This window comes from Palaemon carinicauda, chromosome 28 (assembly GCF_036898095.1).
Source record: "Palaemon carinicauda isolate YSFRI2023 chromosome 28, ASM3689809v2, whole genome shotgun sequence".
Classification (NCBI taxonomy): Eukaryota; Metazoa; Arthropoda; class Malacostraca; order Decapoda; family Palaemonidae; genus Palaemon; species Palaemon carinicauda.
The window spans coordinates 38,774,166-38,790,701 of NC_090752.1; the positions used below are offsets into that span (position 1 = coordinate 38,774,166).

The 16,536-nt window shown below is 34.6% G+C and overlaps 1 long non-coding RNA gene across 1 annotated transcript; it reads left to right on the forward strand.

The window, feature by feature from the left end:
• The first annotated feature begins 1,593 nt into the window (after positions 1–1,593).
• Positions 1,594–8,376, forward strand: LOC137622006 (uncharacterized). The gene is made up of 2 exons (XR_011040319.1): positions 1,594–1,655; positions 8,086–8,376. It is a non-coding gene; the product is annotated as an uncharacterized lncRNA (long non-coding RNA).
• Positions 8,377–16,536: the final 8,160 nt, after the last annotated feature.

The following is a 16,536-nucleotide window of genomic DNA, read 5'->3' on the forward strand; positions in this document are numbered from 1 at the left end:
TTTAATATAAAATGTATCTCCTGTAATTTGATTATTAGAAAAATATTGTGAAATATGAAATCATCAAAATATGAAATTATTTTGATAATTTCAAATTCAAAATGTTTTTCGATGTCTATTACATTACAGGAGATAAAATTTATTTTAAAAAGTCAACTCAAAGTCACTGGAAAGTTAAAAGGAAAAGTAAAATCGTAACATTGCTGACTCTTTCGTCAAGCCTCTTTCAAATCACAAGTTTTTCAACAGTTCCTAAAAAAAAAATCATGATGATGATGGATGTCTATATTCATTATTGAAATAAAAATTCTCATGGATAAAATATATCCTCCCAGCAACAATTCTGTCGTTTTGGAAAAAAAAAAAAATTCCAGCTTGAATTTCTGTCCTTTTGAATTTAAAAATAAATTAAATAAAATAAAATAAATACATAAATAAATTAGAAATCAATGGCCTTGCTATGGTCACAAACCAAGTCAGGTATATGGTATCTTGTTAGTCCTAATGTTTGTTTATTTCACGTAAAATAAAAATGAAAAATCCATAAGGTTTAAGGCAACCTCAACTAACATGATCCATTAGAAATAATATCGCAGGTGTAGTTCCCTTTTTCGAATATATATATATATATATATATATATATATATATATATATATATATATATATATATATATTTATATATATAAATATATATATATATTTATATATATATATATATATATATAATGATTAGAATAGTAATATTACATGTTTAAAACAAATGACGTAATATGTCATGTTGGTTGGAAGAGCTGGCCGTGAGATTTGCTATGGTCAACTCAAATTGTGTACAGGATGTAAGATGCTGAGTTGTCATTCTTTCTTAGTGTCAACACATTAACTCTTCGTGTGAAAGTTTGTGACGTCACCGGATGCAGGTGTCTTCCGATTCCGTCACTTATCCAAATTAAAGCAAGTGTACGATTTTTGGGATATCAGCAATTTGTTCAGTGCTTGTCTAAACTTCACCAGAATTGGTCATGTGGACCAACACAGCTTCCTCCAGTGATGGAGATGTTTAACTCAGTTGTTTATATACAATAAAACTTAAAAAACCACCAAGATGTGTTCAATAAACCATCTAAATACATCTGAAAACAACTCATACTCAAATGTGTGCTTAAGACAGTAGCACACCAATAAATGGTGGCAGCGCTTAAACTCAAAGACAGCGGTTATACTCTAAGAATTAGAGAAATATCTTCAAGACTTCAAAAATAAATAGCTGTAAAACCAGAGATATATCTTCAAGACTTCAACATAAAAGCTGTAATACCTGATAAAGATCTTCAAGAACTCAGAACTATCTACAAATATCTACAATTTTGACTGAGTCCAACGAAAATGCTAACACCAACATATGTTAGTATACAAATAGAATCTTCAATCAACATCCTAGGAAACCCAAGGACTGGCATTCAACTATTGCAAAACATATCCAGGAAGACCTACATTCTACAAGAAACTAGAACGAGACATCGCTAACAAAACATCAAGAGAGAGAGAGAGAGAGACGACTCGACTACATATAAAGCTAAGTACAAAGATTTTGTATTCATTTCAGTTTGTGCAGTGAAGTGTAGTTGTCACAAGTCGTTAGTCAAATATTACTGGGGTGAGTGAATTCCTAAACTTTGTTATAAGAAACTCCGAATTCTCATTTAGAATTTTTCTTTCTTTGTGCTAATTCCTTTTTCTTTCATAAACTCTTGGGGGGAAATGTATTGGGATTAGTAACATTGTTGGGGGAATTTTATTATACATATGCGTTTACGCAGTGGGCGTCTGTACTCATATAGATATTTTGATAGGATTGAAAGGGGTCAAAGAGATAGAAAAAAAAAGAATACAGCAGTCATGGCTCCTCCTGTCAGCCCTACCCCTGGACCTAGTGGTGTAGGCCAGGCTAATCCTCCTCCAATTGTGACGCTTGTAAATGCCAGGTCAGCAATCCTTCCTTTTCAAGGCCGTGTCAACGGGTTCTTGCCACAAAATGTGGAGTCATGGATTTCATCCGTTGATGCCCATTTAAATGCCAAACAAATCGTAGATCCTTTTGTACAATTACAAGAAGCTAAAAGTTTTATAGATTTTTCTAAGGGGGATGCGAGTGCGTATTTAAGAGGTGTTTCATTTCAGGAAGCAGTTACTTGGGATGATTTCAAAGTTAGGTTACGCGCGATCTATGGGGGTGAAGAAGCTTTGGATGTGGTGTTAACGTTACGAAATACACTTAATCAAGCCACTATGAATCGGCTTAATGTTGTTGAGAGAGCAGCTCTCATAGCTGATAGGCTTAACGAATATCAGGACATTTTAGGTAATTCCACTTGGGTTACTAACGATAATATCTCCGTGAAAGATTTTTTACGATTAATGTATTTAACTTGCATGACACTTATGTTGCCTGAAGCTTTAGTGCGGTGCTTTGATAAGAAGTTAATGCCTGCAAGTACGGAATTGGATGTCTATAAACAGATAAAGAAGCACATGTCCAAGTGTCCAGATCTCGATCCCGTGTTAACTCAAGTTTTTGCTAAGAATGAAACAAAACCACAAACAGTGAACGTAATTAATAATCCAGTAGCGGGAGTGACGTGTTACAACTGCAAACGTCAAGGTCACATAAGCGCAGACTGTAGAACGAAATTTTGTTCAGTTCACAACACAGGATCACATTCTTATAGTCAATGTTACGCGCGTAAGACACAACAATATCCTAGAAATACACAGTCAATTCCACAGTCAGTTCCATATGGAAATAAAAAGAAAAATCCTCATTTTAACAATAAGAAGAAACAACAAAATGTCAATGCAGTTCAGAGTCCGAAACAAACAAACACTTCTTCAAATATCGCTGAGCCTGGGCCGTCAAACCAGACCTCGCAAAGTCAGCCTAATTTTCAGAATGTGCAGAACAAAGCAAATACCACATAGTTAACTCTAGAGGGGAAGAGAGTGATGTTGGGTCAAGGTCATTTATGTCAACATCAATAGTATTGAATAATCAATTTAATGTTTTATCAGATAAATGTGAGACAATAGATTTTCCTATGAAACACACGGCCGAATTAAGTAAAACAGTGCATGCTCCCGTAGATTTGCAACGAATTCATACAATAATAAGCCAAAATGAGTTACGGCCAACCTTATATGCTGTAAATTTAGAACACAAATCCTTTACGTTATTTTTTGACTCTGGTAGTCCACGTAATATTATGGATTTGAAGACGCATCATTTGTTGTTTTCGAACTTTCCGATTGAAAAATCAGGAATCAGACTTTCAGGTATAGGAAATAATGAATTAAACGTCATAGGCATAACTCATATTCAGTTCAGAGTCGGTAATCGCACGTTTGCCGATACATTTGTTGTTGTGAAAAACATTAATATGTATCCAGCTGTAATTATAGGATACCCATCTATGGGAAATCAAAACATTATCTTAGCTCCTGCAAAGCACGGCGTGTATATCAAAGGGAAATTCTATAAGTCTTCTAATACTTTAAAGTCTGTTTTGGATAATAAGGAGACGACAAATGTAACCGTAACGTACGTTGAAGAACCAATAACTTGTCTCACTAATAAAGAAATAATACACGCGACCCAGCAGAATTCTCGTTCACCCGTAATATCATCTTGCACGCAATATATCGAACCAAACATACCTTCGAATTTAATAGTGCAAATAAAGAAAACACTACCGGGATCTGAAATATTAATCCTTTCCGATACTTTGAAAACCAACGGATTGTCTGTCACACAAGCTATTTATACAGTAGGCTCACATCAGCAATGTAATATCGAAGTCTGTAATCATTTAAATAACACTTTAGTAATTCACAAAAATCAACATATCTTGGATGTAGAAGTTTATAAACATCGTATTCTTACCGTTGCTGAAATCAATCACTCTCAATCAGTTGCGGATGAATCCCTTTTACGATCTATTAAAAATAAAATCAGTAAGGACATTCAAGACGAAGAAATTCAGCAGAAAATTTTTGAACTTTTAAATAAATATACAGATGTCTTTTCCACTACGGATGGATCCTTAGGGAAAACAGATGTGATCGAGCATCAAATAAGGTTAAAAGACAAACAGAAAATTATATATGTACCCTCGTACAGACTCCCTATGAAATTCCAGAATGAAATAAATGATGAAGTAGGTAAAATGTTAGAGGAAGGAGTCATTAGAAAATCAAATAGCCCTTATAATTTTCCTTTAATAGTTGTACCGAAAAAAGATCGAACATGGCGTATCTGTGTCGACTTTCGTCGTCTAAACGAGGAAACGATCCCTGATCGATTCCCAGTGCCATGTACTGACGATATTTTGTCTTTGTTAGGTCAGAATAAATATTTTACCAGTTTGGACTTACTTAAAGGCTTTCACCAGATATCATTAGAAGAAGATAGTATCCCATACACAGCCTTCAGCACAGCCAGGGGACATTATGAATTTTTACGGATGCCTTTTGGTTTACGTTGTGCTCCTATAACATTTACAAGAATGATTAACATAGTGTTTGGAGACTTGTTAGGGGATATATTGCATGCCTATATGGATGATCTTGTAATCTTTTCCAACACCTTAGAAGAACATCTACGTAAGTTAGAACTAGTACTACAGAGATTAAGACAACATAACTTAAGGGTAAAGATTAGTAAGTGTGAATTTTTCAAAACAGAATTAGTATATTTGGGTTTCATGGTGTCAAGCCAAGGTCTTAAAGTAGTCCATGATAAGGTGTCGGCTATACGTAATTTTCCCATACCTACTAATGTCAAGGGAATACAGCAATTTCTGGGTTGTAGTGGATATTACAGGCGTTTTATACGCAACTATTCAATAATAGCCGCTCCTTTAACTGATCTTACGAAGAAGGGCGTAGATTTCATATGGTCTGAGCAACATCAACAGGCGTTTAATACTTTGAAAGATGAACTGTGTAGTTCTCCTATCTTAAAATTTCCTGACTTCGGTAAGGAATTCTTCATTGCAACAGACGCCTCAGACTTAGGAGTGGGAGGGGTATTGCTTCAGCAATATGATAAACAGTTTTTCCCGATAGCTTTCTATTCTCGAAAATTGAGAACTTCCGAAAGTAAATATGCAGTAATAGACAAGGAAGGACTAGCTATTGTTAATTCGCTAGTGCATTTTAAGTTCATAATTTACGGTTATCCCGTTAAGGTTCTTACTGACCATAAACCACTAACAGAGTTCTTTAAAGGCTTCAATCACAGCCCTAAACGAACTCGGTGGCATTTAATCATTCAAGATTTTGGCGCAAGAATCGGGTATTTACCTGGGAAAGCAAATATCATTGCGGATGCATTATCACGCAACCCCGTGTCATCTTGTACGGAGTCTTTAGCTGAATTAATAGATATATCAACATCCATGCCTATTGTAAAAACAATATCTGAACAAGAAGATTTAGGCTGGAGTGCTGAATTGTTACAGACTGAGCAAAGAAAAGATCAGAAAATAGAAACAATTATAAATGCTTTGAAAGGCAATCATAAAGAAAAAGAATATATAAAGTATAAGCAGCAGAATTATGTAATCAAAGATAATATTCTGTGTAGGACTGTGACAAGGAAAACCCGCAATACACCACATGTAACTAACGACCAGGTAGTAGTACCAAACTCACTTGTTTCCACTGTCCTGAATTGGTTGCATTCAAATCCATTACATGGACACCCTGGGTTCTCATTAATGTCACAGAAAGCCAAATCATTGTTTTATTGGCATACAATGCTTACAGATATAAAAAGACACATAGCTAATTGTCGCACATGTCAGGAAAACAAAGGGCATACGAAAACACCTGTTAGCTTAGGAACTTATCCTGTTCCCAATCAACCCTTTGAAAGAATACATTTAGATTTGTTAACAGGATTTTACGAGTCAGACAGAGGGAATAAGCACCTCTTAGTAATTATAGATGCTTTAACTCGATATACAGAACTAATAGCGCTTAAAACTAAAACTGCGATTGAATGCGCTAGGAAGTTTTACGAGTGTTACATTTGTAAACATGGAATTCCACACATGATAATCTCAGACTCGGGTGGTGAATTTAATAATCACTTTCTTACCTCATTGTGTGAATTCCTCAAAATAAAGAAGATCAATACCATGATATATCACCCAGAGTCGAATGGGCTAGTGGAAAGAGCAAATAGGAAGATATTAAATATATTAAGGGTAACACTAGGGGGATCAGACCCCAACTGGGATATTGCAATACCGGCGGCACTGAGTACTCTGAATCATTCATATCATATATCAATTAAAATGTCACCGCATGAAGCATTGTATGGTACCCCAGTTAGAACACCTTTCCATGTATTAACGCCTACAACTAATCTATCAAATCCTTTAAAAGAATGTATAAATGCAAGTATAAGTCGATATGATATCCTTCGAAAGAATTTAGAAGAATCACAAATCATAATGAAAAGGAATCATGATAAAATAGCGAAACCAACTAAAACATATACCGTGGGTGATAACATCTATATTCAAATCAATGTCAGAAAAGGGCTCAACTATAAACTAACACCTAAGTTTGAAGGCCCATTTAACATTTTGGAAATATTAACGGCCAATAGGTTTAGAATTCAAAATGTAGCCCAACCCACGGATGAGAGAATAGTACCATTGTCTCACATAAGAAATTAAAAAGAAGTGAGGAAAAATTTTAATTTCAATTTAAAAGTTTTCTTTTTAATACAGGAGTAATTACATATGTTTTTTCTCGTTACAGGTTTCCAAGATGAATTTTTTGTTGTTGGGAGTGATATTGTTCGCTCAGACATTTTTTTCGTATGGGATGAGTTCTAAGACTAAGAATATATATTTTAAATATGGCAATATAGTTGAAAGACAAGAAGACATTTTTATTACATCAACCAACGTAATTGTCGAAGTGCATATGCAAGCAATTTTTCTTCAAGAGAATGATGTCACTAGCTTAAGAACCGCCATTTCAAGGTTTTCTGCATCATTGGATGAGTTGCATAGGAGACATTTTCATTTGACTACTAAGAGTTTGCTTAGCTCAACATTAAAAATTGCAGAGATGCTATCTGATGACTTAAAGAATAAGACTGGAGAGACAGGATCTTTGGCTTATGACCTTTTGATGTGGACTGTAGGACACGAACAAAAAGAAAGACGGAATCCGTTCATTTATGCTGCATTAAGCATCTTTGGGTCTGTTGCAAGTTTAGGTTTAGGACTTTCCAATCGTCTTAAAATTAGTAATCAAAATAAGAAAATTGAGTTCTTGACTCATAAAGATGAATTGATTATGTCAGAACTAAGGGATCAGTTAGCTTCAATCAATAAAATTATGGATTTGTTAAATGAACATTCAGATAATATCGTTCAAATTATGGAAGTACAGGATTTGTTAGCAACATTAACGTATTATGATTCAAAGATAGATCACATACATAACAGAATTGCACATTTCATTGAGAAATCCAAGGATCATGTAGAAGCTATCACGTTAGCAACTAAAGGTGTATTGTCGCCCCATTTGTTGCCTATACGTTACTTAAAATTAGTTCTGGAGAACACTAGGGATAAACTAGGCTATGTTCCTTTGTTAGACGAACATAGGTTAGAATTTTATTACAGCCTAATTACAGTAAACGTAGATAATAACAAGATTAGGATTACAATTCCCTTTGATTCTTCTGATGCCTGGCAATCTTACAGGATATCACCATTTCCGACTTTCATGACGAATCACTCAAATCCAGTAATATCCAGTTTGACAGGACACGTATTGATTTCCCCAGACAAGGAAACATATACGGTCATTAAAGACTTAAATCAATTAACTCACTGTTCAGACGCAATGGATAGAAAAATATGTACAGCTGACTCATTTGAATTCCGTAAAAACTTGATGGATTCATGCGAGTTAGGTATAGTGCTAGACGGTGCTCTCTCCCATACAAGTGAAAATTGTCTGGATAAGCTTTATCCCTTTGACAATAAAGAATTCAATTGCAGACTAAATAATGGCTCGTGGATACGATACGACAAGGACGGCTTCAATATATCATGCCCTGACGGATCCACATCCCACAACCACATCTTCGTCGCAGCAGATGGCTGTATCGGGACTTCCCCGAATTCCATGGTGACTGGCCTACGGACAATCATCAGAGAACGTGCTTACTTCGCGAATTTCACGTGGACCTCTACAACGCCCGCACTTCCTCTCCCCTATAAAGGAAGTGTGGCGAAACACTTAATGAAACTTACCGAAAAGGACCACCTGTCGCCGACTTACAAAGAGATTCTTCACCCCATAATACTGGCTAGTTTGTGTTTCACGGTGATGATATTTATCGCCGTGAACATCCTTGTTTGGCGTAGGTTACGGCACAGCAAGCAGCTACAAAGGAATGAGTTGCATAGCCCTGACAATACCCCCTATTTAATCCAGTTCAAAGCTGTATGAGTGGCCACCTCATTCGCTAAGGGAGTAATTTGTCGGATTGATGTTTGTATGAAAAGCTGATTAGTACGCTATTAATATGTAATTAAAGAAATTCTCTACATTTGCATTGTTAAAAATACATTTAAAATAACATTTAAAAAAATAAATAAAATAAAAAAGGATATAAATCATTTTTTCTCTCGGCATCTAATAAAAAATATATAAGCCGGAATGTTAAAAAAGAAAAGAGAGAAAAAAAAAAGAAAAATATATAAGATATATAACAGAATCTATGGGCATCTAATAAAATGTATCAGCCCTATATATAAATATATATATATGTACGAAACCGTGGTACGTGTACGTACCAGGAATTCGTATTTGTGCACTGAATGTTGAGTATCTTGTTTCTGACAAAGGTAACAATTATTCTTTATCAAGTTACCGAATCATTTGTAAGTCAGAATTTGTTTTGTTTTTTGGTACCATGTAATCATTTGCTAGCAATGTACCATATGTATGATCTTGGTTTTATCATGCATTTTTCTTTTTGCTTTGGTAATATCTTTTTTTGTATGCATTATTGTTACTAGTTTTGGACAATGAATGATACGTATGTCCAGTCACACCTAATAACCATGTTTCGGCTTGTTGTTAAATTTTTGTAAAAAAATTGAGATAGCTGGCCGAGCATATGTAATGATTAGAATAGTAATATTACATGTTTAAAACAAATGACGTAATATGTCATGTTGGTTGGAAGAGCTGGCCGTGAGATTTGCTATGGTCAACTCAAATTGTGTACAGGATGTAAGATGCTGAGTTGTCATTCTTTCTTAGTGTCAACACATTAACTCTTCGTGTGAAAGTTTGTGACGTCACCGGATGCAGGTGTCTTCCGATTCCGTCACTTATCCAAATTAAAGCAAGTGTACGATTTTTGGGATATCAGTAATTTGTTCAGTGCTTGTCTAAACTTCACCAGAATTGGTCATGTGGACCAACACAGCTTCCTCCAGTGATGGAGATGTTTAACTCAGTTGTTTATATACAATAAAACTTAAAAAACCACCAAGATGTGTTCAATAAACCATCTAAATACATCTGAAAACAACTCATACTCAAATGTGTGCTTAAGACAGTAGCACACCAATATATGGTATCTTGTTAGTCCTAATGTTTGTTTATTTCACGTAAAATAAAAATGAAAAATCCATAAGGTTTAAGGCAACCTCAACTAACATGATCCATTAGAAATAATATCGCAGGTGTAGTTCCCTTTTTCGAATATATATATATATATATATATATATATATATATATATATATATAATATATATATATATATATATATATACACACATATATTATAATTGCTGCCTAGCGAGTCAGAAATAATAAGTTTTTAAACTTATCATATAATCATGAACGAAATAAAACCGAGAGAGAGAGAGAGAGAGAGAGAGAGAGAGAGAGAGAGAGATTGATACGTTAAATAATTCATGAAATCATAATGGGTAATTTCGAATGTATATACAGTATATATACATTCCCACATATATATACATATTTATATTACATAGAGAGAGAGAGAGAGAGAGAGAGAGAGAGAGAGAGAGAGCTCAAAATGTAATCGTCATCCTAACAACATTTTAAGAAAACAGGATCCCTGTAAATAGATAATGAGAGAATATACATATATATATATATAAATATAAAGAGAGAGAGAGAGAGAGAGAGAGAGAGAGAGAGAGAGAGAGAGATTCCGTCGAGCAGCGATCCCAGCGGACATCAAAATACGGACCCGCAATACAAGGCATGTTAAACATAAGGGAGGCCCCCCCCCCCACCCCGGAGGGAGGGTGTTGGGGCGTAGAAATCCAAGACTCGCATCCGGGAGATTTATTAACTCGCCGACATAATATTATAACTCAGAGTGGCGACAAGGGGGTTGCGGAAAGTCGCAGCAACGCGTGGAGTAATCCCGGGGAAAATTATGTGGATTAAACGGGAAGGGATGATGGATGCTGCCGACAGATGAGACGGAATAAGGGAGAAGATCTACAGTAGATCTTAGGAGAGGAGGGAAACTCTCTGTGTGTGGACATCTTAGGTGGAGCGACATTTTTTTTTTTTTTTTTTTTTTCCAGTTTTCGTTGATCTTCGACGCGAAGGGTGACTGTGTGTTTATTACAGGGATGGGAAGGCACGTTATATAATTAGGAATAAATACTACAAATGTTACTTTGGATAATGATATGGGAAGGGACAGAGACCTTGTTCCAGAGATGGAATCTTAAGATTGGTATTGAAGGATTTTCGGATATATGGAAAAGCTATACAGCATATATATATATATATATATATATATATACGTGTATGTATGTATGTATGTATATACACATACATACATAAGTTGAGTATAGCTGCCTAAAGTAGGAGATTTTCAACATGGATACTACTGAATTATTATTATTATTATTATTATTATTATTATTATTACTAGCCATGCAACAACCTTAGCTGGAAAAAACAAGATGCTATAAACCCAAAGACTCCAACAGGGAAAAATAGCCCAGTGAGTAAAGGAAAACGTAATAAATAAACGATATGAGATAAAATTAACAATAAAATATTTCAAAACAGTAACAATACCAAAACAGATATGTCATATATAAACTATAAAAAGACTTATATCAGCCAGTAAATAAAGTTTCTTCCCTAGAATATCCATTATTAAAATCGATAAGTTCTCTATGTTCATTTTAGTAACTAGAACGGGATAGTTTTCCCCTTATTATTATTATTATTATTATTATTATTATTATTATTATTATTATTATTATTAGCCAAGCTACAACTCTAGTTGGAAAAGCAAGATGCTATAAGCCCAAGGGCTCCAACAGGGAAAAATAGCCCATTGAAGAAAGGAAATAAGGAAATAAATAAATTAGGAGAATAAATTAACACTATATCATTCTAAAAACAGTAACAACGTCAAAACAGATATGTCCTATATAAACTATTAACAACGTCAAAAACAGATATGTCATATATAAACTATAGAAAGACTCATGTCAGCCTGGTCAACACAAAAACATTTGCTCCAACTTTGAACTTTTGAAGTTCTACTGATTCAACTACCTGATTAGAAAGATCATTCCACAACTTTGTAACAGCTGGAATAAAACTTCTAGAATACAGTGTAGTATTGAGCCTGCACAATTCTATCATTAGAATATCCATTGCTATGGTGGATAAGGATCCTCTATCGAGTGATTGGTAATAAAGTAGACAAAGTCTCTCCTTTGAGTTTCCTTCCCTGAAATGGAAAATTTCCTTCAGCGTGTATACGTCATTATTACTATTATTATTATTATTATTATTATTATTATTATTATTATTATTATTATTATTATTTGCTAGACTACAACCCTACCTAGAAAAGCAGGATGTTATAAGCCCAGGGCCCCCAACAGGGAAAATAGCCCAGTGAGGAAAGGAAACAAGGAAAAATGAAATAATTTAAGAAGAGTAATAACATTAAAACAAATATCTCCTACATAAACTATAAATGAACATTAACAAAACAAGAGGAAGAGAAATTAGATAGAATAATGTGCCCGAGTGTACCCTCAAGCAAGAGAGAACTGTAACCCAAGAGGCAGTGGAAGACCATGGTACAGAGGCTATGGCACTACCCAAGACTACAGAAACATAGTTTCATTCTGGAATGTACTAAAGTAGATAAGTACCCTATGTTAAGTATACGGTATTTAAGTAGACAAAAATTCCAAGAAAAAAAACATGAAAAAGAGGAGGAGTTCTTCCAAGTACTTCTGTCTCTTCGACGAGATGCTTTAGTAGTTATTATCGAGTGAAAGGAAGGAACATGAATAATATATAAATTATAATTTTGTTTAATGATATCGGTGATTTTATCAGATATATTGAGGTATATATTGTTGTCACAATTGGAAATCTTATGATGAAATAAAATGAAACCAAATAACTCGTATTAAATGAAATCATGAAAAAAAAAATCAAACCAAATGACTCAGATTGAATGTAAAATAATTATGAAATCTAATCAAACCAAATACCTCACATTAAATGTAATCTTATTAGGAAATCTAATCAAACCAAATAACTCACATTGAATGTAATATTATTATGAAATCAAATCAAATCCAATAACTCACATTAATATAATCTTATTATGAAATCAAATGAAACCAAATAACTAACATTAAATGTATTGTTGTTAGAAATCAAATCAAATCAAATAATCCTCATGACATGTGACTATTATTAGAAAAAAAAAAAAAGGTAAAAACAACTAAGGAGTAAAGTTTCGACAAATTTAATGACGCAATCAGCAGGGAACACTTCCTGACATAAAGAAGGGATATTACAAAAAAGAGAAATTTTAATGCCCCCCAAAAAGGAAAAATATAAAACCTTCATAACGATCCACATTTTTTATAGGGGAATGGGGAAGGCTTTGGATTATGTAATAATACTTAGTAAACTCAAAATGAGGGGAACTATACGGTAACATGGAGGGCGGCTTTAAATACGTCCAAAATCCCAATATGCTTACATAAGCATAAAATGTATATAGTACCGTCCTGAATATATCCACACTCTTAAAAATTTGCCGAAAAAAAAAAAAACGATAAATGCCTGGCAACATTTATTCCAGGGTTTCTACAGTTTTATAAACGGATATATTGACGTAAAGGAATGATATTACGGTCACCAACCCGTAAAAGATAAAAAAAAAAGTAAGGTAAAATTACGGTCGCCCGTATTTGATTGAAATACGGCCTAGAACTATATTTTTAAGGAGAATTTCCGATTAATTTTTTTTTTCTTTTTAAACATTACAAGCTGACTTCTTCAAAACCGACTCCTGTTACCAGCACTGGGTTGGGGAGGAGACGTAAAGTTGAGACCAGTTGAATAAGTACTTTCTAGTAAAAGAACCCATAATATCATATTTTCCGTTATTAGAAAGGAAAGCTTCGATTGAGTGTGTATATATCGTAAACCAGTTGATATTTCACTGCGTTTCCTAATTAAAACTGAATAATAATAATCATTATTGTGGTGGCCGATATGGTAACGTCCCTAACTGGTGAAAGCCAGACTGGGGTTCGAGTCCCGCTCAAACTCCATAGTTTCTTTGGTTGCTGCAACTTCACCATCCTTGTGAGCTAAGGATTGGGGGGTTTGGGGAGCGTAAAGTTTTATCTACTGAGTCATCAGCAGCCATTGCCAGGCCCTCCTTGGTCCTAGCTTGGATGGAGAGCGGGCTTGGGCGCTGATCATATGGTTAGTCTCTTGGGCATTGTCCTTCTTGATAGGGCAATGTCACTGTCCCTTGCCTCTGCCATTCACGAGGTACATTTAAAGCTTTAATATTTGATGTTCGAATTTTCCCAACAAAATATGTTATGGTGAGATGAACGAAATTAAAAGCTAACAATCATTGCCTCTGAATCGAAATAACAAAGGTTACTTTGATCATGGACATTTTCAATGACAAAATGAAATCTGTAAATAATTACATATCCCTAACCTTTTGTCAAGGGTATGAAATGCTATAAGAAATAAAATAGTTTACAGATATCAATAATAATAATAAAAATAATAATAATAATAATAATAATAATAATAATAATAATAATAATAATAATAATAATGATGATAATAATAATATAACAATATTATTTCTAATAATAATAATAATAATAATAATAATAATAATAATAATAAATATCAAATAATATCAAACAACCCATTTCCCGATAATTCAATATACAACAAGACATGTTGCTAATAACGTAAAAAATTTTTTTTTTTTTGCCTTCATGAAATAATAGAAAGCAAATATCCAAAATCAGCCATTTCTGGTTTTAATATCAATGCCAGAAACGATTTTTTACGTGACTACGGATTTTGAGGTCAATACTAAAATATGATTTTCTAATAGCATTATGCATAGTTAATAAAAAATTATGAAATACGAAGAATGGCAGGCGTAGTAACGATTGCTGAGGTGATAAGCGTGTCAGGACTGAGGTGGTGTGGGGCGTGTGTTGAGGATGGCTGGTGGGGTTTAAATGTTAAAAGGTCGCTCATGAATGGCAGAGGCAAGGGACAGTAACATTGCCCTAGCCATCAGGACAATGCCCTAGAGACTGACCATATATTATATGATCAGCGCCCAAGCCTCCTCTCCACCCAAGCTAGGACCAGGGAGGGCCAGGCAGTGGCTGCTGATGACTCAGCAGATAGACCTATAGGCTCCAAAAAAAAAAAAAAAAAACCCAACCTTAGCTCACAAGGATGGTAAGGTTGCAGACACTAATGGCACTAACGGGTCTGAGCGGGACTCGAACCCCCGACTGGCAAACACCAGGCAGAGACGTTACAAATCAGGCCACCGCAACCCAGAGGAAGAGGGCTTGGGAGGAACCGGTAAGGGGGGAGGTAAGGTCGAGAGGGAGGCAGATAGTTAGGTGAGATAATGTGAAGGATGATATGGAGAGGAGAGGTTTGGTGGAGGGCATTAGAGAGGGCGCATCAAGCAACCGACCCCTTAGTGTAGGAATAACGTTTGCAAATAAGAAGATAAAAAGCCTAAAATATGATTTTCGAGATCGCTTTATTTGTATTCGTTAATAAATATAATGTTAATATCATTCCAAATGTTATTATAGCGATACCTATCTTTAAATTTCATCCTACATATATTTTAGACAGAGTGATTTCGACCATAGAAATGATTTTCTCAATTGCTATATTTGAGTTCCATCCCATGAATATTTTGAATGGACGATATTGCGGATTATTGTTATTGTTATTGTTATTATTATCATTATTATTATTATTATTATTATTATTATTCCTCTTGTTTTGTTAAAGTTTTAAAAGCTTAGATAGGAAATATTTATTTCAATGGTTTTGCTGTTCTTAAAATGTTTTATATTTCCTTGTTTCCTTTCCTCACTGGGCTATTTTCCCTGTTGCAGCCCCTGGGCTTATATCATCCTGCTTTTCCAACCAGGGTTGTAGTTTGGCATTGAATAATAATAATAATAATAATAATAATAATAAAGGAATTAGGACAAACTCAATACATATTAATGGAATAACGAATAACAAGAGAGTATTATCTGTGGAGCTTACTAAAAGAGATGAACCTCTGAAGTCTCACTCACCTAATGTAAACAAACATTTGGGAGTTTGCCCCCAGCTATTAAAAAAATATCAAACTGACGAAATGAGAAACCAAAGTTCTGATCATACAAAAGCTCTTTACGATGACAATAATGTGAGTAACCTGAGATTAATATGATAAATTAATGAACATATACAGTAATGGTACGACAATATCCAAAAACAGTTGCACAGAGAGAGAGAGAGAGAGAGAGAGAGAGAGAGAGAGAGAGTGCTTTTACATAACAGTCCCATAAGCTCGAACGAGAGCCCAAGAGAATTATCAAGGAGAGAGAGAGAGAGAGAGAGAGAGAGAGAGAGAATCATTTGACATTTGGAAGCTTTCCAAAGTAGATCCATCGAATATAACTGAAATGCAAAGATGTTTAGAATGAGCCGTCTATAGCACATCCGGCTTAGGTACTGGTAACTAGAGAGAGAGAGAGAGAGAGAGAGAGAGAGAGAGAGAGAGAGAGAGACCTAATAAATACTGTAGTTTTACCTCAGGATTGCCTCGTGTAGAGTATAATTTCAAAGACAAAATCATATTTATCTAAGCCATCTGTGGCCCACAACAGTTGAGTAACCATCCGAAACATAACTCAAAGCTGAGACACCGAAATTATACACCTTAAGTTCAACTTTCTACAATGTTCAAACGAGAGAGAGAGAGAGAGAGAGAGAGAGAGAGAGAGAGAGATCCATCTTGGAAGATGAAACAAGATAAAAGTAGCAAGAAAATAAAAGGAAAGAGAGAGAGAGAGAGAGAGAGAGAGAGAGAGAGAGAGAGA